General features: G+C 46.6%; 1 protein-coding gene and 1 long non-coding RNA gene across 8 annotated transcripts in view; one reads left to right on the plus strand and one right to left on the minus strand.

Annotated features, from left to right (window-relative positions):
- The window catches only part of BCAR3 (BCAR3 adaptor protein, NSP family member), a 221,575-nt gene that overhangs the window by 168,371 nt on the left and 30,631 nt on the right, over positions 1 to 22,573 (plus strand). The window lies entirely within an intron of this gene.
- On the minus strand, positions 13,058 to 17,736 carry LOC133244269 (uncharacterized). Its single transcript, XR_009735353.1, has 2 exons — positions 17,477 to 17,736; positions 13,058 to 13,765 (listed from the first exon to the last, which is right to left on the minus strand). It is a non-coding gene; the product is annotated as an uncharacterized LOC133244269 (long non-coding RNA).

A 22,573-nucleotide genomic window follows, 5' to 3' on the forward strand; every position in this document is an offset into this window, starting at 1 on the left:
TATTCAGGGTTGATTTCCTCTAGGATTGACTGGTTTGATCTCCTTGCTGTCCAAGGAACTCTAAGAGTCTTCTCCAGCACCATAATCTGAAAGCCTCACTTCTTTGGTGCTCAGCCTTCTTTATGATCCAGTTCTCATATTTGTAACTGTCCTCTGGTTTCCCCACCACGGTCACTCCTGGTGACTGACTGTTGATGGAAACACCTTCCTTCCCACCTGGGCTTCCTCTCCCACCCCTAGTTTGTAGCATCGTCATAGTCCAGGGAGGGGGCCTGATCTGCTCACTCACCAGAACCTGAAACCTTCAGACCCAGCTCAAGGTTCCCCATGGACCCTTGTTAAAACAAGCATTTCCCTGTCTTGTTTTACTTAGTTACCTGGGAAAGAAAACGCCCCTGTGTTTAAATCCCTCCTCCTGCCAGTGTTGCCCCAGAGATAATGCTGCATCGCTTTATTGACTCCCACTTTAATTAGGGGTTTCAGGTCCTGCCACTCATAATTAGTTTCTGTTGTAATTAGAGTTTCAAAATTAAATTGGGATTGATTGCCTGATAGCAAAGCGGAAATAAAGCTCCAGTTCTTGACCATGGATGCTGCTTCTCTTGGCATGAATTTCTCATACCAAAAATAACACTGCAGTAGCCATGGTAACTTTCCATTTGGTCTAATCCATATCATCTCTGGAGAAAGTAGAATGTTATTAATAGTGTTTGTTGTATGGGAAGAAAACTAAAAATATAAAAGCTCCTTCATCACATAGGAGACCAAACACACAGGCGCTTTCAGGGAATAAGATTTTATTTGCAGAGATGATGCAGAATTTCATTTGTGTTTAAGGGCCTCATGTGGACTTGTATACACATGTCCTGGAAGGGAATTAATTGGGAGGCCAGGAGTGAGAGGAAGTCAAGGATATGCAGGCACTGCTGGTGCTCACAGAGTTGAGGCTATGTCAAGGGTCATGGCTTTAGCAGCCCAGAAGGGTTCACATAAGGCACTCATTTCACAAAAGACTACTGCCTCTCGGGTAAGAAAAGGAAGGGATGTTTTTGCTTATACCCAGTGGAAAAGAGTTCGCCGTGAAGATATTCCAGATCCATGACATTACTGGAGCACATTCGAGTTTGAAAATCCCCAAATGTCAAATATTGTAGCCTTTTCATGTGTAAGCACTCTGTTAGGTGGGGCAGGGGGTGATTAATGACAGTTGAGGCAGGTTCCTGCCTTTGAAGGACTTCCCACTAGAGCGTTAGTCTACAGAGTCATTTGTTCCATTTGCAGAAGGCTTTCTGAGTTCCTTCACTAGTTATCTCACTGGGGTCTCAAGGCAAGCTGAGTCACGCAGGGCAATCGTTTATCTTTTTCCACAGGGGAGAGGCCGAGGCTCAGAGAAACTCCCTGCCCTAGAATCGTTTACTGGAGAACCAGGAGTAGAAATCAGGTTTCTGTGGCCTCAAGCCCAATGTCCTGTCTCCAATACTGTGCATGCTAAGTCACTGTGGTCATGTCTGACTCTTTGCGACCCCATGGGCTATAGCCCACCCAGCTCCTCTGTCCGTGGAATTATCCAGGCAAGTATATTGCAGTGGGTTGCCATGCCCTCCTCCAGGAGATCGTCTCAACCCAGGGATCAAACCTACATCTCCTGTAGCTCCTGCATTGCAGGAAGATTCTTTACCGCTGAGCCATCAGGGAAGCCTTCTCCAATACCGTAGGAAGACCATTGAATGTGGAACAAGGTAATTTTGTCCCAGATAGTACTTCAGTTAACAGTTCAGTTGAGAAAGAATAGCGTGAACCTCAGCTTTTCAGGAGAGACTTCAGGGAGACACAAAACTGGTCTTCACATACTAGGTCTCCCTCCTGGGGCAGTGGCAGGGCCACCTTTCTGTCCATAGAGAACTGCAGAAGGAACTGGGGGAAGCACAATAGAGCCCGCTTCTGGGACTGGCCATGGGGACAAGCCCCCATTTCTTCTGGCCCCTCGTGTCTCTGATTCTCCTTGCATGTAGGCAGGGGAACAGGAGCTGAAACTTGCCAGCATATCAACGGCTGCTCCTGAGGAAGGTAGGTGTGATTGTACAAGAAACTTCAGGGGAACCAGAGACAGGAGTTAACCTTGCAAGTGCAGAATTTGTTGTTGTTCAGTCACTCATCCTGTCTGACTCTTTGCAACCCCAGAGACTGCAGCACACCAGGCTTCCCTGTCCTTCACTATCTCCTGGAGTTTGCTCAAACTCATGTCAATTGAGTCATTGATGCCTTCCAACCATCTCATCCTCTGTCGCCCCCTTCTCCTCTTGCCCTCAATCTTTCCCAGCATCAGGGTCTTTTCCATTGAGTCAGTTCTTTGCATCAGGTGGTCAGAGTATTGGAACTTCAGCTTCAGCATCAGTCCTTCCAATGAATATCCAGGGTTGAGATTTCCTTTAGGATTGACTGGTTTGATCTCCTTGCAGTCCAAAGGACTCTTTAAGAGTCTTCTCCAGCACCACAATCCAAAAGCATCCGTTCTTTGGTGCTCAGCCTTCTTTATGGTCTCTCACATCCATACTTGACTGCTGGAAAAACCATAGCTTTGACTATCCAGACCTTTGTTGACAAAGCAGTGTCTCTGCTTTTTAACACGCTGTCTAGGTTTGTCATAGCTTTTCTTCCAAGTAGCAAGTGTCTTTTAATTTCACCTTTCTGAACACCAACAGGGAGGCTGGAATAGGGAATCAGAGGATAAATGAATCAGTAAGTCTCAGCTAACCAGTCACTAAGTCCAGTGGCGCTGGTCTAGTCAACAAGAAGTTATTGTTAGAAGGCAGTGGATTTTAAGCATAAATGTTCCCATACGGAGGTGTGACTGTCTTTGTAGCCACGAAGTTCCGTGTAGTGGGAAGTGCTTAAATCATGGTATTGCATTTTGCTTTGTTTTAGCTCATTTCCCTTATCCCTGAAAAAAGTATCCAGAGCCTCTCTATGAATATACATTATAGCCTGAGGTCTCTCAACTGCCCATCCTTGGAGAGTTGGGTCCTCAGAGCTTGCTTTCATTGGGAGCTGCCTTTCTGTGTCAGAGTGAGCACGATGGAGGGAAGGTCCTGCTCATTGTCCCTGTGGCCCATCTCTTGTCTGTCTGCCATTGTGACCACGTGCATACTGCTGATACGTCCCAGTGTTGACGGTAGCCTCAGTTGCCTTTGTCGTGGGGCTGTTGCACCGTCAGCACACGCTGTGCGAGGCAGAAAAAACCACTGGGGAAACGTCTAAGTGACTCAGCCCCTGCTTGTGGTGGTTGGTAGTTGCTCATTTATCTCTCCTGCCCTCCAAAGGAAGAAAGGGGAAAAAAAAAAAAAAAAGCCTAGCACAGCTTTTTTAAAGAAACTAAATGTATTCCCTTGGCATCTGGAGGCTGCGGGAATCTGGTTTCAGTACCAGGGGAAGGACATGCCTGACAGAGGCTGGGTCTCAGAGCCCCCTGCACCACAGACCCTGGAGCTTGGATCCTGGCCGAGACCTTTGTTTTTGTTGGAGAGACGTGGGTGGGAAGCAGACATGAGACTGGGATCCTGGGAAAATTTTGTTAGTGGGCCGGTACCTCCAGGACAGCAGATAGATGAGGCTGTGCCTGCCTCTGGGGAGGATGCTGGTGAGTGGGGGTGCTTGGGCCACAAAGATCATCACGCACCATGTGCGAGCGGGCAGTACACGGAGGGCTCAGGCCTCTGTGCTGGGTTTAAAGATGTCTTCAAAGACAGGTGTGGGGCCTTCCAGCTGATGCACATTTTGGACATCCCCGGGGGCCGTAGAGGAGACTTGGGCTGTCCTGGTGGGGAGAGCTGGGGAGTGCCTCCTGGGGTGGACACTCCTGTAGCATCCCTGACCACATCTGGGTTTTCAGGGCGTGTCCACAGCCCCAGAGCTACTGTTGGGATCTGGCTCTGGCCATGAGAATGTCACGGCCTATTTTTCTAGCTTATGAAAGAGCTATGATCAGTCTTTCAGTTTGTGTGGAGAACTCTGCCCAGTGTCCACTCTAATATGTGTGCATTTTTACAAAAGCACATGTACACAAAGAACCAAAAGGCTAGCATTGTTTAATTCTAGTTTAATTCTAGTTGGGATTTGAGGGACCACTGAGCCAACCTCCCACTCAGAATTCATCTACTCTCCCCACCTCCATGCCCAGCATGTGTCTCGAGGGCCTGTGGGTCCTGGGGAGACAGTGAAAGTTTCTGTCCTAAAGGAGCAATTCTGTGTCTGGCCAGGGACATGGACATGCAGGCAACTCTCTCCAAGGTGCATGGTGATGCAGAGGCAGGGAGAAGTCACAGCACAATGTGAAATGCTGGGCAGAGGGATTAACCCAATTTGGGGTCAGGGAACCTCCCGGAGGTGGTAACACTGGGCAAGTCTTAAAGGAGGAAGACACCCCCGGGAGAAAAAGAACATCAACACGGGACTTCAGGCTGAAGCTAAGGAATGGAGGGAGATGAGGCCAGAGAAGAGGCCAGCACACAGATGGCACAGGGCAGCGGGGAGCCAGTGCACACTCAGAACGGGGAGTGGGTGAAGGTTGGGTGTCAGCCTCCCGTGTCAGGATGAGTTTAGGGAGCTTAACCAGAGTCTCCCCTGACTCATGCTGTTGTCCTTGAAGCCTCCCATCAGCTCTGCTTGTCCTTGCTCAGCTCACTCATATTTTCCTCCCTCCAGCTTCTCTTTAAGCCTGTTTCTAACACGCATAATAAGATCCTGTTTCTAACTCCACAGCAGCAGCTCAGACCATCAGGCAGGATACTTTTCCGTCCCCACTGCTGCCCCCACAAGCTGCAGCTCTATCCGTGTCTGAATCCATGATTCTCACTTCCTGCCTGCATCCTCTGAGGATGAAATGTCCCTCTCCCAGACCAAGGCCCGCCCTGCCACCTGTGCCCATGACCACCCCCTTTCCCAAAGAATCCTCAGGCACCTTCAGTCTGTCCCTTTTTACCAGCACTTTCCTCTTAGCTCCAGTCTTCCCTATTCTAAAAATAATCACCATTTCGATGTCTTCTTTCCTGGTCCCTGGCTTCCTCCATCCAGAGAGCTAGTTAACACAGTCTCTGCCTCACTTCCCATTGGCCACTCAGCCCCCTTGACCGGACCAGCGGCCTGTCCTCGCCAAGTCCGGTGGCTGCTGTCCAGTTCTGATGCTATTAGAACTCTCTGCTGCACTTGGCACTGTTGGCCATCCCTTCCTGGAAGTCTGCTCTCAACCTCTAGGACAATGCACTCTGCTTATTTCTCCTAGATCCTTCCCGACCCATCATACTGTGGGGTTATGGACTCAATGTTTGTGTCTGCCACCAACCCCCCCATTCATGTTGAAACCCTAACCCTGATCATGATGGTATTAGCAGGTGGCCCCTTTGGGAGGTGATTAGGTCAGGAGGGTGGTGCTTTGATGATTGGGATTAGTGCCCTTATAAATAAAGGGGACCCAAGGGAGCTCTCTTGCCCTCTCCACCTCCACCATGTGAGGACACAGCAGGAACATGGCCATTTATGAACTAGGATGCACTCTCATCAACCACTGAGTCTGCCAGTGCCTTGATCTTAGACTTTCCAGCCTCCAGTAACTGTGAGAAAGAAATGTTTTGTGCTTATGCCACTCAGTCTGTGGTATTTTTCTTACAGGAGCTAAAAGGGACTAAGACACCTGTCCTTCAGCTTCTCTTTCTAGCCTGCCTCTTAAAAGCCAGTGTCCCCAGCCCTCTTCTCATATTCCCTCTGTAACTCATATCTTGGGGGGCATTTGAGACAGCACACCCCCTCTGCATTGAGGATTCTCAAGCCCTTCTCCACACGAGGTGAGCCGCTCCATCCAGACAGCTCCGGATGTACATCTTCCTCCGCAGACTTGCTCCCCGCTCGTGCTTCTGCGCTGGAAGTTGGTGGCTCAGTCATCTTCCAGTAGCTCCCATGTCTTCTCCCTCTTCATCTTCCATGTCTAATCAATTATAAGTCCTCATGACTTTACTCCTAAACTCTTGTCTTCCAGTAGCTCCCATGTCTCTTCTCCCTCTTCATCTTCCATGTCTAATCAGTTATAAGTCCTCATGACTTTACTCCTAAACTCTTGTCTCGTGTGCCCCTTCCTCCTTTCTCTGCCACCAGTACTGCACTAGTCCAGGTCTCATTGTCTGTTTTTAAAAAATACCATTTTATTTTGAAAATTTACAGGTCTTGGTTGCAGCACGAGGGATCTTTCGTTGTGGAGTGTGGGCTCCAGAGCACACGGGCTCTATAGTTTGTGGCACGTGGGCTTATTTGCCCCGACGTTATGTGGGATCTTATTTCCCCAACAAGGGATCAAACCTCCTTCCCCTGCACTGGAAGGTTGATTCTTAACCACTGGGCCACCAGGAAAGTCCCTAATTACCTGTTACTGCTTGGAATTCTGCAGTAACTTCCTAAGTGGTCATCTGGCCCTGAATCTTCATAGGAGATCATTTCACTACCCTTCTATTTGACATTTCCTGAGACGGGAGGTATACTGTACCCTCAAGGAAATACATCCCCACATTTGAAGACTCTAATTACTAGAAAGTTGTTCCTTGTGTTGAGTCAGAATCTGTGCCCTGCAATATCCAGCTATTATTATTCTTCAGTGAAATGGTGTAAACCCTTCAGATGCGTGCTTTTCCCCCTCGAGCATGTCTATTTGAGGCCAAATTAGTTGGTATGAATAGACACCTAGAAATAAGACAGGAGGGAGTCTGGATTCATTTCTCTATGGAGTTGAACCAAGAATATGTGACCTGTCATCTTAGGATGAGAACACCTCAAACCTGTGTATATGTCAATACCTCATGTTCCCCACGTCCTTTCTGTACAGACTAAACATGTTTAGTTCTTTGTATATTTTGGGGGACTTGGATTCTAGTTTTCAGGCAATCCTTTACTGCAAAAGTCTAAGCGAGTCACGAAAATTCACAGCCTTGGTCATGTTTTCTTTTGTGAGATATAATTATTCTTACTACCTCTTTAACTTCAAGGACATTGTATGATTCATGAGATATGAGTTGTATTGTATCAGGTGTCTTCTCCCTCTAAGTCCAGCTACTGTTTCCCTGATCCTGCCCATGACATCTAACATGGTGTTTGTATTTAAAAAAAAAAAAAAAACTTATTAGATGAGTTATGTGGGTATCAAGACCTTTGAATTCCTCTGAGAGAAATATATACCTTTAAAGTGGCATGCATGTGACTTGTATATTGGAAACCATAACCATAATGTTGATGCTTGGCCAAAACCCATTTTGTGATGAATCATTTAGTTCTCCTGAAAACCTACTATATACTTAGCTCTGATATATAATGCACTTTTTGAGACAGTTGTTAGTCATGTGCTATTTTGGAAAGAGAGAATTTGGAAAGTCATTTATTCCACACCCCACACTGAAAGGCTTTCTGAGTCTTTGAATTTTTCTCCATGTGTTTGGTATATCTCACTTTTCTGCCAGTTACATCTCCTAGTGTCTTTCAGTCACAATGCATTTTGTTTATTCAGTAATGCCTCATTCATTTGAGGTGAAGTAAGGAAAGGATAGAATTTGGGTTTGGGGTTTGTTTGTTTTTGTAAAGGATTGTATTTGAATTGATTTTTATTTTCTGATATTCTTATTTAAGAGCAAATAGGGCATCCATTTGGTGTACGGCTGTGTTCCAGGTCACCCATAATTTGAGTTAAGATGTTGAATTAACAAGCTTGAATTACCAGTGGTAAGCTTTCTGGTTTGGCTCTCTCTGCATCCTGACCTCTGGTCAGTTGGTCTCCAAATCCTTATCCTGGGTCTGCCTTAGCCAGGGAAGTCTGTTTTTCATTCTCCATAGATGTTAACAAAGCACTACTCTTACTGAATGGAACCTCACTGCCAGACTGAGCGATTAATATTTCACTTGCATTGTCTCATTTAGCCTGTGTGCCAACCCTGTGAGAAAGGGGGTTATTATCAGAAGTCACTTGAGGACATGGTTAAAGGCAGCAAAGCAGTTTAGAGGTGGTTTTCATCAGTGGAACTGGTACTCGACTTTTATTTGAAGCCCTTCATATCACTGACCCAATAAATGATTAAGTGCAACCAGGGACCTCCAGCCTTCATTGTAAGTGTGGGCACATCCGACTTTTCACCAGGAGGAACCAGAATACAGGGCTGCCGCACGGGGGTTACTTGGATGTCTGCTCCAGGAAATCATCATCTAAATTTGATCTAGAGGCGAGGGTACCCGCCGCAGCTTTCGGCAGGGCCGGATGTTAACAAATGGCCTGTTGAAAATCTCATCGTGTTTCAGTGTATCTATTACCAGAGAAAGGTGAGACCCCCTTGGAGCTGAGCACTGAGTGAGCCCCTGAGTAAATAATGTTTTGTCAAAAGGGTGAGAAACGTGATGGGCAAACCCACTGGGCTGGGTTGTGGGGGCTGGTGTGGAGCTCTTACAGTGTAGTGAGTGCATAGGGCGAGTCCTTTCACTTGTGAGTAACCTTTTGAAGGAAGGAAGAGACATTTTCTTGTTGGATGTGCTGCATTCTGTCACACTTAGAATTCCTCCTGCCGTTTTCAGACCGAAATCAGTCTCCTTCAGTGAGAAATAATTTTCAATCCCTTGGTGTTTCATCAAAATGAAATTGAATTTCAAAAGCAATAGCTTCATGATCTAGCAGGATGGGAAGGTGTGGGGGGAGAACCTTGCCCAGAGAATGATTGGGGATAAAAGGCAACAGGAGTTTAACATCAAAGGGAGCCGTGGGTACCAATCAGAATGATTCTAGTGTAATTAGTTTGGAATGGAGGATTAAGTTACTGCTGCCTGCTTAGTGGGTACGCTGCTTTAAGGCTCCAGTCTGCACAAGTTAAAATGAAAGCAATCTTTTTCATTTACACACATGGAAAGCAGAATTTTAGTGGGAATTTCTCAGAACCTTGATAAGCCCAGAGGTCCACAGCTATCCTCTTCACGTTTCTTATTCATGGTTTCTGAGCCTCTTTTGATAAGGTTTGATAATGAATAAAATGAAATCTCTTGGACTGGGGCTGCGGGATGGGAGGGTGTTGTTGGCATTTTCCTTTCTGTGTTAAGAATCTGATGACCCCTGTTTCATCCTTTGTCTGTGAAAAGGAAGATCACCCAGAGTGAAAAAAAATAAAGGCATCTTAATTTAACAGCAAATTGCAAATCCGTTTTTAATGGCACTGGAGGATCTGATGTAAAGTGTGATAAATTACTCAGGTTTAATTATAAAATGGGAAAACAGCATCAAAACCCATCTGTAGAATCTTTGCTGAAGATTAGATTCTTTCTAGGTTTTAGAAAAGAGAAATTTGTATCACCCAGGAACTTGAACATTAGCATCAAATTAAGTGAAGTGTTTCAGAAATCTCTTTGCCACTGATCCCTTTCTCAGAAGGATCCAGGGGCCCTCGCTGACCTCTAATAAGACAGAGAACACTGAGAACTTCAGCAGGACATCATGTGATTTATTGCTGTACATTCCCTTCAGATGTCTCGTCTCCTCAGAGAGGCCGTAAGCCCAGGTCAGGCCATGGGGTATTTCTTACTCACATCTGCGTCTCCCTTCCAATCTAGCCTGGGAGGAGCACAGTGGACACTCGGGAAGTCCTTGAGCTTCATTGAAGGCACAGTGTTCCAGTGAGTACCAAGTTCTTAAGACTACCTGATTGTTTCTGCAGAACTCTGGCCAATAGGATGAAGTATGTGTGGGTTAGGAAGCTGCCCCCAAAGACTGCTTCACTGAGCTTTAATCTCCGGATTGAGAAGAGTGGGCTCAGAGGCAAGGGGTCCAAATGAGACCAGAGACCCCCATTTGTCAAGAGCCCAACACCAAACAGGCGGAGAGGCCCCTGGGACAGCCCGGGGCCTTTCCCTCCTAGCTTGTAGCATACTTTTGTGTGAATTAGAATAAGGCGCCGCTTCCCCAAGACACTCTATTGCCATCTGCCGGGCAACAGTTGTGTACAAATTTTCGATGGCTGTGCATGAAGGGCCCCTCCTTAGATATGTTCCTGTGTTGCACACGTCCCTGAGCCACTGGCCAGGCCACCACTGTGTGCCCACCACTGCGCTGGGCCAGGCCGAAATGCCCAACTGCCCATGCCACTCTTTGCTTTACCTACCAAATAGGAGACTTAAAATTTGAATTTAACATTTCTTCTCTTTGGACTTTTAGTTGCAAAATTAAGTGTTCTCTTAAGTAGAGACTTTGGTTTTAGTCAGTTATTAGAGTAAGAAATTGTATTTGTCTAACCTAGCACCCCAATGGGAAAAGTTGGATTAGTAATTCAGGCTTTTCTTCACTTATCTTTGGATTCTAATAAAATATTTCTGGGCAAGCCATGAAAGCCAGCAAGTGTCAATCAAAGGTGACCCAGAAACCAGTATATGAATTGTTTCATTTCAAGGTCTTAGGATTGCCACAAACACCATCCCGTTTCTTTCCATTCTACCTCGGATTGAAACAGCTGAGGGTTTGTACTAAAAATTGTTGGGCCTGAAACTGGTGGAGAAGTGGGTTTTTGTTTTTCAGGCTGTGGTTAAGGTTAAGAGTGCAGAAGTAATTGGGATTTATTCATTCCGTGCCTTCATGATCAATTTATGCTGGTTTTCAATGGTAAAAATACCAGTTGGATCTCTGAAAGCCCTTGATATAGTTTGGAATGTGGTTATAAACTGGCTCACTGCTTAAAATTCAGCCCAAAGCAGTGGTTCACAGGTGCTGAGTTTCTGAAATCTCCAAAGTATCTTATTTTTAGGTGGATTTACTTTATAAGACAATCCTTGGTGAGGCTTCAGAATCCTCCAGTAAAGGTGATCGACAGTGTCGTTTTTCCAAGGTGGGGGAGCGCCACCTCTTCGTGTGTCTAGCGTTTGTTAGGGATCTGCATGGTGCAGCCGTCACATCATCACGTGCAGGAGTTCAGCGCATTTCAGATGAGGGTCTGTTTACCTGGACGCCTGTGTTGCCCTGGCTCCAGCCAGCTTAGGGACAGTGCATGGCATACCCAGAGGGGTTTCTCACCAGCCCATCAGAGGACATGGTCTTTGCTCAGAAATGAGACCAGTTTTACTTGCAGTGAGACTGATACTTTTGTTTGTGATCGTAATTTCTGGATGAGACTTCTGGAGAAACGTGACCTGTGGAGTTGTTTGGTTGAACCTGACGAGCAGCCTGGACTGTTGTGGATCTCTCCCTCAGCTGAGAAAATCATCCCTGTGCAGAAGAAAGAGACTTTTGTTTGGGAGCCTGATAGCTTTCTGGCTGTTGTGGCCTGATGTTCTAAACTAGGATAGAATAGCCCAGAAACTCCCTCCCTCCCTCTTCAGTCCCTCGCTCCTCTTTTCTTGTGCACATTCCTGTCCATCCTCCCTTTTTATCTTAAGTCAATTCCCAACCTTGATCATAGAATGAATGACTGGAAAATCATCCCAATCTTAAAAATTCAACAAAAAAACATGTTGATGACTAAGCCGCCTGGGCCCCACAGGACATGTCATCTCTGTACCAGGACCCCTCAGCCCTCGCACAAAACACACAACTTCCCTGCACATTCAGGCTGCTTCCCTGTCCTGGGTGCTATGGACGTGTGACTGGCTGGAGTAACTGCATGTGTGTGTTCATACGGAGACACATGTCACCAAGGGATGGTGCCTTCTTTCAGGTGCTCAGCGTCACTCTGCACAGATGGAAGCATTTAGTGGCACTCAAAAACCCAGCAACTATTAACTTGGAACTGAAATGAACAGAATAAACACACCTACACCTGAGTAGAAATTGGTAGTTTCAACTCCTAGCTTTTTTACTCCATTAGAGCTAAATTCTCAAAGACCAGATATCTCTAAAACCTTCTGATGGATTGTATAATTCTTTTTAAAAAAAATTCTTTAGTGGGTGAAGCAACTCTATTTTTGTAGCTAAGAGGCATCTTTAAAGGGGCTTCAAATTCTACATTGTTCCATATGAGTATATACTATATGCTAGGCACACTGCCAGGTCCTTGTTTTTTTTTTAAAAGCCAGGTACATGAGGTCAGGGAGCCCAGTGAAGTGGGTACTAAAACCCCCAGATGTAGACAGATGCAAGTAAAGAGAAGTCTAGAAAGGTGGCCAAGATCATCTGTTCTTTTTTTTTCTTCCAGTTTTATTGAGATATAATTGACATACAGAACTATATAAAGTGTACAGCATAATGATTTGACTTACATACATCATGAAATGATTATCACAGTAAGTTTAGTGAACATCTATCATCTTGTGTAGATAAAAAATAGAAAAAATGTATTTGTTTTCCTTGTGATGAGAACTCAGGATTTACTCTCTTAACATACGTGTTAACATTTGTAACATACACGCGTATGTGTTCAGTCACTCAGTCGTGTCCAACTCTTTGCAACCCCATGGACAGCCCGCCAGGCTTCTCTCTCCATGGGATTTCCCAGGCAATGACATTGAACCAGTATTAATTTATCATGTTGTACATATATCCCTGGAACTTATTCACCTTGAACTTTTTGATTGCCTTCATCCAATTCTCCCTCCCCCGACGCTGGCCTCTGGTAACTACAAATTTGATCTTTTTTTCCTATGAGTTTGTTTGTTTTTGAAGTACTGTCGATGTATATAACACTATGTTAATTCCGGTTATGTAGCGTAATGATTTGATATTTCTGTACATTCACATGATTACCATGATAAGTTTAGTTACCATCTGTCAGCACACAGATACATTGCATAATTCTTGACTGTATTCCCCCCACTGTACACTTCATCCCCTGACTCATTTATTTTGCAAGTGGAAGTTTGTACTTCTTAATCTTCCTCACCTATTTATCTCCTCCCCCAACCCCACTCCCTTATGTTTGTTCTCTGTATCTCTGAGTCTGTTTCTGTTTTGTTATGTTTGTCCCTTGTTTTGTTTTTTAGATTCCACATATAACTGAAATTCTATGGTATTTGTCTTTTCCTGACTTATTTCACTTAGCATGATACCCTCTGGGTCCATTCACGTTGTCACGAATGGCGAGGTTTCTTTTTTTTTTTTATGGCCGAGTTATATTCCATTGTGTGTATATGCCAAGTCTTCTTTATCGATTCGTCTATTGATGGGCACTTAGATTGCTTCCGTATCTCGGCTATGGTAAGTAACACTGCAGTGAACACAGCGGTGCATAGTTTGTTTCTAGTCAGTGTTTTTGTTGTCTTCAGATAAATATCCAGGAGTGGAATTGCTGAATCTTATGGTAGTTCTGTTTTAAATTTTTTGAGGAATCTCTGTACTGTTTTCCACAGCTTCTGTACCCATTTACATTTCACCAATAGTGCACCAGGAATCCCTTTTCTCCAACTTGTAGTATCTGTTGTCCTTTTGATAATAGCCATTCTGATTGGTGTGAGGTGATGTCTCATTGTGGTTTTGGCTTACGTTTCCCTGATGATTTGTGATGGTAAGCATCTTTTCACGTGCCTGTTGGCCATCTATTAGGTCTTATTTGGAAAAATATTTATCTCAATCCTCTACCCATTTGAAAAAGTCAGGTTGTTTGGTTTTTTGCTCTTGAGTTGTATGAACTCTCTGTATATTTAAAATATTAACCCCTTATCAGATATATTGTTTTCAAATATCTATTTAGCAGGAGACCTTTGCACTTTGTTAATAGTTTCCATCATTGTGCAGATTTCTAGTTTGATGCAGTCCCATTGGTTTTGCTTTTGTTTGCCTTGCCTGAGGAGGAAGAAATTATGAAGACTGATGTCAAAGAGTGCACTGTCTATGTTTTCTTCTAGAAGTTTTTTATAGTTTCAGGTCTCACATTTAAGTCCTTAATCCATTTTGAGTTTATTTTTGTATGTGGTGTGAGAAAGGAGTCTCATTTGATTCTTTTACACGTAAGTGCAGTTTTCCCAACACCGTTTATTGAAGAGGTTGACTTTCCCCCACTGTGTATTCTTGCCCCCATTGTCATTGATGAATTGCCCGTAAAAGTGTGGGTTCATTTCTGGGCTCTCTATTGCGTTCCATTGACCTATGCCTGTTTTTCGTCACCTGTTCTTGACCGGCCTTCAGACTCTCTCTTTTTCTCCCCGCCCAGTGACAAGGAAGCTGCCACATGGAGGGCAAGAAGGCAAGCAGGGTTCCAGTCAATAAGTGGCTACTGGACACACGCTGTGTGCCAGTCACAGGCTAGGCTCTGGGAGCCACAGACTAGTGAGCCATGGCCTCTGGCCCCCGGAGCTCATGCCTGGCAGAGAGCCTTGGCCCCCCTGTGCAGTATGTGACAGTGGACCCCCTGCCCCCTTTGATGTAATCAGACTAATTCAATGTGGCCTTCAAGGCCCAGCCTCCTTGTCCGTCTCTCTTCTAGCCTCTCCCCATTCACCAGCCTGGGCTCCAACCAGGCTGCACAGTGGCACTTACAGAGGGGTTGCTGTTTGTGGACCACAGGCTGAGAGTATGGAGGAGGGATGTACGAGACTGTGTGTCTGGGAAGTTGGGGAAGGTCCCAGTGACCAGGGCCCTGGTCAGTGCACCTCAGAAAGGGAGCTCACGGCCAGATGGAGAAGGGCATCTCTGGCCTTTGGATTTTATTTGTAGAATACCGTGACCCTTTGGAACATGTGGACCCTTTAAATATAGTCCAAAAAACTTTAATGCCCCAAATCTGCTGACTTAAGGGCTTCCTTGGTGGCTCAGTGGTAAAGAATCTGCCAGTGTTGCAGGAGACCTGGGTTCGATCCCTGGGTCAGGAAGATCTCCTGGAGAAGGGAATGGCAACCCACTCCAGCATTCATGTCTGGAGAATTCCATAGACAGAGGAGCCCGGCAGGCTATAGTCCATGAGGTCGCAAAGAGCTGGACACAACCGAGCTACTAACACTTTCATGGATTCCGCCGCATAATAGCAGGGCCCTTGTGCATTCTCTCCATCAGTGAAGCCTCTGCCGCTTATTTCTGGCGACCCACAAAGATGTCTCCACTTATGTATCCACACCTTCTCATGACCTGGGCCTTCTATCAAATTCAGACCTGGCTCCCAATATGAGGTATCAGTATACGGCCAGGGTGGTGCTGTAGCTCACGGGGCTGTGAGAAATGTAATGTGTTCAAAGCTCAGGAATCTGGGAGGAGAGGGCAGGATGCATGTCTGTGTCCCTTATGGATGAGGTCTGAGCCCTGGGAGAGTGCAGACCAGATGTAAGAAGCCCGTTTGTTTGCGGGGAAGAGGGGTTGGGAGAGACTGTGACTCGTGTGAGCCCTAGTGGGGCACCCCTTGACTAAAGTCCCTGAGCAGGAATTACAGAAGTCTCTGACTTTGTAGGCGGCAGTTGGACCACTGGACCACGGAGATAGGGAAATTGTCAGGAGGCGATTGTAAAGGTTTAGACAAAACAGGACAGGGTAACTTTCATGGGGATTAGAATGGACCTAGTGAGAGGGAAAATCAGGAATTGCTTGATCAGTGGAAGCCAGTTCTGAGGGTTCTTGTGTGAGTAATGAGGGCAGAGGAGGTGCCAGTGTCTGGGGGAGGGGGAGAAGAGCAGGCTTTCCAGAGAAGATGAGTTCCATTTATCCATATCGACATCTGAGCTCTGAAGTGGATTCTGGTAAATATCCTACCACGGCACCAGCTCTAAAGGCTGGAAATGGGGATTTGGGCATCATCAGCACCTTTCAAAAGACTGAACTGGCCTTGTGCCACTAACCCCAGCCCCTTCCACTCCCTTCTGCTCACTGCAGCCAGATTGATCTGTCTAAAAGCATCTCTTTCTTTGTACCTGTTGCCATCCCGGGCAGCAATTGTCAACAACCCTCACTGTCTGGAGTGTGGAGGTCTAAGCCCTCAGCCTGCAGTGCCCCTCTGTCTGATCTGTCCTATCCCCACCTTCCTGGTCGGGACTTCTCTGGTCACAAGTGACAGGAGTCCAGTGCAAACTAACTGAGGTCACAGGGGAGTTGACAAGTTGATGCAATCCCCTGGGGTTAGGGACATGCATGCCACTTGACACTTTCATCTCTTGCTCCTCTTCTCTTCCCACAATGATTTCATTCTCCCAGCCCAGTCTCATCCACACTGTGGGTCAAAAAATGAAGCAACCTCCGTACTTCCAGTCTCATGATATTTCCAGAGCAGGCAATGGCACCCCACTCCAGTACTCTTGCCTGGAAAATCCCATAGATGGAGGAGCCTGGAAGGCTGCAGTCCATGGGGTTGCTGAGGGTCGAACATGACTGAACGACTTCACTTTCACTTTTCACTTTTCACTTTCATGCATTGGAGAAGGAAATGGCAACCCACTCCAGTGTTCTTGCCTGGAGAATCCCAGGGACGGGGCATCCTGGTGGGCTGCCGTCTATGGGGTCGCACAGAGTCGGACACAACTAAAGTGACTCAGCAGCAGCAGGGTGTTTTTTTACTCAATTCACTTAGAAAGATCCCAGGAAGAACTCTGATTGGGCCAGCTTGGGTCAGCCAGCAATGGCCAGGGAAGTGGGTCTGAACCACATAGAGAAAAGATAGAGCTCTCTTGGCGAGGAAAAAAGCAATGTTGTGACCAGATGTCTCTGCCTGCTTCAGCCCTCTCCACCCCAACCAGAACCTCTATCTGATAAAGCCCAGGTGCTCTTAGCTCAAATGCCCAAAGCACTCTCCCTCTTCTCAAGTTTTACCCTCAAGGGCCAACCCTGATATCCTATCCTCTCCTTCCTCCTCCCTATCCCATAGGGAGCCCTTATGTCGCAGAGGAAAATCAAAGGATCAACAGGTGGTGTAATTTTCCCCAGACTAAGGAGCCGGACGGGCAGGGATAAGAATTCAGTGCTCTGTCTTCAGTGCTCAAGGATGTGTTACACCATTCCCTGTGTTGGCTTCTAGGATACTGTGCCCTCGGGAGGGTGGGCCCCAGGCTGTCACTGCCCGCCAGCAGCCTGTGCTGTGCTTAGTCACTCAGTCGTGTCCGAACCTTTGCAATCCCGTGGACTGTAGTCGACCAGGCTCCTCTCTCCGTGGGGATTCTCCAGGCAAGAATACTGGAGTGGGTTGCCATGCCCTTCTCCAGGGGATCTTCCTGACTCAGGAATTGAACCGGAATCTCCTGCATTGCAGATGGATTCTTTACCAGTTGAGCTATCTGTCAGTGGCCCCACGATGGCGCCTCACAATCTTCTCCTTTCCACACACAGCTCCCAGCCCGGGGACATGGTCTTTCCATGACCTTGCACAATTTAAAATTCTCTGGGAACTGGGAAGCTTTTCTTACAGGCAGGGAGAGAGTAAAATAAATATTAATTATAATGCAGATGCCATCTTTTTCTAATCCTCTCTGTTTCCTGCGCACAAATGAGCTGTTCTGGGCCTTTCCCACCCATTGCGCTTGTGGTACACACACCTCCCTCCCCCACCCACCCCCCGTCCTCTACCCCCACACGCACACTTACAACGCAAACCTCCTGAGAGGCTGGGTCCCATTGTTCTGCCTGATTTGAAATGCAAGATCACACATCACACAGCCTTCTCAAGACCCGAGCTGTTCCTCCCGCAGCTGGACCAGCTTTTCTTCCTCGGAGAACTGTTGAAATGTAGGTTTCCTCGTTAATCGAGGTTCCCAGCACGTCAGCGGAGCTGGCTCTGTGCCTCCAGAATGTGTTTTCCAAGCATCTCCTGGGCTCCAGCTATTCCAGCAAGTCAAGACCAGACTTGCCTGCCATGTGAGGCTCCAGAGATGTGCATCCCAGATTAGAGTGATTTTCAGAGCCAACCTCAGCAAGCCAGGACCGGTCCTGGCCACAAAACTGGACCACCTGGGGCAGGTGGACAGTGAGGTTCTTAAGAGGACTGAAGTAGACAGTGGACACGTGGCCAAGTACCAGGCTGCTTTCCTCCCAAATACCAGCCCACCCACTTCATCATGGCTGTGCATCAGACCTTAAACATCTCAAACGTAAACCTTCCATTCTAGTTAACCAGAATAGTGTTCTGATATGTCTATAAAAACCATTAACAGTGCTGTCTGTGTACCATGGTATAAGTGCTTCACAGATATTGATCCATTTCATCCTTATTAACCTCTCATCATACATTATTATCCTCATTGTAAAGACCGGGAGCTCTGCAGAGAGGTAAAGTCACTTGCCCTAAGCCACACAGCTGGTGAGTGGCACAGTGGCCTGTGGATGTAGCGGGCAGGCTGGCCTGAGCTCTTAAAGGCTGTGCTGTAACTTTCGTTGGTATTAGAGTTATGGAAATGCCAGCAATAGGAAAGTAGTAGTTAGACTCAGATTTCCGTGAGAAGCAACAGTTATAGTAATTAATGAACTTTCCAGCTACTCTTCAGTGTGGTTGGACAGTTGTGGACCTCATCCATCCCTTTCTTTGCCATAGTTATCACTTTCCTGCCTCTCATCTCAGACCCCAATGCTGACGACTGGGACCAGATCAAGTTTTAGAAGTGGAGCCATGTGAGTGGTAATTCTGATACAGTAGTTGCTAAGCCCTCCCTCCTTTCCTTCCTTCCTTCCTTTTCTTTCCTGATCAAGGTATGCTTATTACTTAACTTACGTACACAGCACTTTTTATTACACCCTTCTGTCCCCCTCCTAAAAAAAAGCAACTGCTCTCAAATCTCTGATAGATCCAACTCAGGCAAGATGTGGAGTAGAAGATGTATGTCCAGACTGCATCTTTCTTTTATGGGGGCTGTGAGTGGGATTGGTCCCTAGAATGAACCTGTCAAGGCTCGTGGGCAGAATGTTCTTGATCCAAAGCCTAGCATCTTCCCTCCCTCTGGAAGTTGTGGCCCAGCTGCTGTGTGCGGAGGAGATCGGGGTGGCCAGAGCCTGTGCTGGTGCAGAGAAACCGAAGTCCCTTGTCTGTGGTCTCCCCTAAAGATAAGAGGCTTGAGAGACAAGGAATCAGACTTGTCTTCTTGGAATGAAGTTCAAAGTTAAGGACAAATGGAGAATTTGAGCCTGAAGAAAAAGTTGTACAACTATAAGGTGGCCGTTAGGAACATCTATAGCATCTGTTTGAGAGACTGATTGTTCCTAATTATTTCCGTGCTGTCTCCGTCTGCAGTTGAAGAATGTAAAGTCCAAAGGGCTGGTGAGCAGTGCACTTCTGTCCAGAGTAACCTGAGAGCAGAGCTGAAATTACACATGCCTGGGTACATGGTGCCCAGTGCAGATTGAGAATGACTGTGTCCAGCCAGTCTTTGAAGCACATTGAATTCAGAAGATGTGTGTGGAAACATATGTGAAAGAGCTGGAACAGATCAGCCTGGAGAGAAGGCTATGGGGACTCGACCGGGTATGGAAGATGTGCTGTGTCCTCCCTATTTTCCCAAGATTGGAAGCTGTCGGAGGGCTGGGACCTGTCCCTCATTCAGTTTCTCATGCTGAATTCTCGGCTGTGCATAAACTAACAGTGTATGAGTGAGAGCTGCTCTCCTCTAGGCTCTCCTTAGAAGGTAATTTAAGGAAGGCCGGGAGGATTCATTAGTAGTATCAATTAGAATTTCAGAGGACATGGATGACCATGCAAATGGGATAAAAACCAGGGGGGTTCAGGATGGGGGACACATGTACACCCATGGCTGACTCATGTGAATGTATGGCAAAAACCACTGCAATACAGTAATTAGCCTCCAATTAAAACAAAACAAACAAACAAAAAAAACATTGCTGAGGTACTGTTGTGTTACCTTAAATCACTAGAATTTACTTCGTAGCCAGTGAAAGTGAAGTCACTCAGTCGTGTCCGACTCTTTGCAACCCGTGGACTGTAGCCCACCAAGCTCCTCCGTCCATGGGATTCTCCAGGCAAGAATACTGGAATGGGTTGCCATTTCCTTCTCCAGGGGATCTTCCTGACCCAGGGATGGAACCCAGGTCTCCCACATTGCAGGCAGACGCTTTAACCTCTGCGCCACCAGGGAAGCCCCATAAGACCCCCAAATTATCCAAGATGGTGGCATTTCAGAAGAAATTTCAAATGCCTGCCAGATGGGAGCAATTAAGTGGAAGGGTGCGCCATTAGCAAAGTTTCTGTTGTTTGGGGGAAGCCATCTGAATTCTGCCAAGTGTCACAGGTCTGGTCATTCCTGGTCATTTCTGGTCCTCAAGGTGCACAAGTAGCAGTCACAGTGCAGTCAGATGGATACATTTCGCCAACCTTTCTATGGTCACCCCTCACCACCCATGGGGTTGCTAGCTGATCAAAATACTTACCTACAGTGGCAAAATCAGAGTCACCAAGGTCAAGAGTTCATAAAACAGGCACTTGAGAAAAATAAAAGTTGTGTTAATATATATGATTAAAACTACAAGTGAAAGTTCTAGAAGGAATAACCACTCCAAATAACCCTCCAAATAACCACTATTTCATCATGAGGGTGATCAGTCACCTGTGGGTGACTTTTGACTCGCCTCTTCAGTTGTTTGGGAGACACCGCCCATGTCATCTGCTGAAGCAGACGCTCCCAGCAGCCCACCTGCCTCCTTTTAATGCGGTAGAACCAGCCCTCACCAGCTTGAAATAAGGAGCCCTTTGCAGTTCTTGCTCACTGTGGCTCTGTCTCCCCCGCTCCCCTCTCCCCTCTCTCTCCCCATCTCCCTCCCTTTTCCTTCTCCTCCTCCTCTTTTAAAATACAAGTCTAGACAACTGTGTAACCTCCTGACTTTTCACAAATTATGCAAGAGCTTAAGGGCTTATTTTTTGAAGTCTGGTTTCTGTCCCAGATTATTTGAGAGGGTCGGTCTTTCTGATCTTTTCTCTCTTCTCTAGGTACCTCCCTAGAGTGCCTCTCAAGTCCATAGGGGAAGAGAGCAGTAATTGTGCACTTTCCTCTAAGGACAGAAATAACAGAGCTGATTTTATATTTTCGGTAACAAGTGTGAACAATATTATCTCAAAACCTAGAGTAAAAGATTGTCATGTATAAATGTTAAAAACAACTTTGATGTTGATGAGATGCGAGAAAGAGAGAGAGGGTGAGGGTGGGGGGACATGGCCTGGGTGTTGGGTAGCAGGGAGCAAGGAGAATGCAAACAGAAGTACGGCAATAGCTTCAGGGCTTAGGGCAAATGCAGTTTCAGTGGAGGGTTATACAGAGGATGGGACCTGCTGGTTGCTGCATTTTCAGGGCTCAGGACAAGGGATTTAGGCTGGGCATACAGATTGCCAGGGTGGCTAAATAGAGGCCTGGGTCACAGTATCAGCTAGGATTTAACTCAGCTGCTAGTGAGAGGAACACTGAAAATAACAGGCTTAAAAAAGAGAGGTTACATGGAAGACCTGGAAATGGGCAATCTGGGGCTGGGGTGTTGGCCTTAACTGCTGTGAGGGACCTGGGCTTGTTCAGGCCTTCTGCCCGCCCAACCCCCCACCCCCATTCCTGTGGCTTGGCTTCTTCCTCATGCTCCAGGATGGTGTTGCAGCTCCAGCCATCACATCTCAGCTTGCAAGTCCCACCAGCGTGGAAGTTTATCCTTCTTTGGCCAGAACTTGGTCATGTGGCTGCACCTCCCAGTAAGAGAGGGAGATTGAGGAATATCATCCTGTAGCTGTATGGCAACACACCCAACTATAACAGGGTTTCAGATAATTTGAGAGGAAACAGAACTTTCATAACTAAGAAAAGTCACAGACCTTCCTCATCTTGGGTTATCTGTTCATTCAGTGAGTAGGGAGTAGCCCACGTGTTCATGCACTTCTCGAGGGCAACAGCGAGGTAGGCAGATGGGCTCTGGTCTCGTGAAGCTGATTATCTAGCAGGAGGTGAGACAGACAATAAATGAATGGCACACGTGGCCTGGATGACAGCCTGTACTCAAGTCTTCCCCAGGAGCTCTCTTCAGATGTACCTGTACATAATTAATGATCGAAGCCAACAGTGTCAGACATCACTGCTAATGCCTGCGGGCGCCGTGGGCAGCCAGCATCAGCATCACTTTGATAGGAATTCAGCTCATCCATCAAACATTCCCGAGGGCCTGCACTGTGAGGAGTGGAGGGGAAGGGGAGGGGGGAGAAGTAAACAATTAGTAAGCCAGAGCCTCACCTCGAAAGTGGCCCAGGAGTCATTCTACTGCCAGTGCCCTCATGGGTTGAGGATAAGAATCCAGCAGTAAAATCCCAAGTCTTTTTCTTCTTCTTTTTTAAAAAAAAATTTTATTTATTTTCTTTTGGCTCTGCCAGGTCTTCATTGCTGTGCGGGCTTTTCTCTAGTGGCAGTGCTCAGACGTCTCATTGCAATGGCTTCTCTCGTTGCAGAGTACAGACTCTAGGTTGCTCCGGCTTCAGTAGTTGAGGTCCCAGGCTCTAGAGCTCTAGCTCAGTAGTTGTGGAACGTGGGCTTAGTTGCTCTGCGGCCTGTGGGAACTTCTGGATCAGGGATCAAACCTGTGTCTCCTGAATTGGCAGGTGGATTCTTTACCACTGAGCCACCGGGGAAGCCCCCAGGTCTTTTCCTCGATTGAAGGCAGTTTGGGGGCTCTTTCCTTGCTAAGGTGCAGGGCAGAGTGATGAGGATATTTTGT

This window comes from Bos javanicus, chromosome 3 (assembly GCF_032452875.1).
Source record: "Bos javanicus breed banteng chromosome 3, ARS-OSU_banteng_1.0, whole genome shotgun sequence".
NCBI classification, from domain to species: Eukaryota; Metazoa; Chordata; class Mammalia; order Artiodactyla; family Bovidae; genus Bos; species Bos javanicus.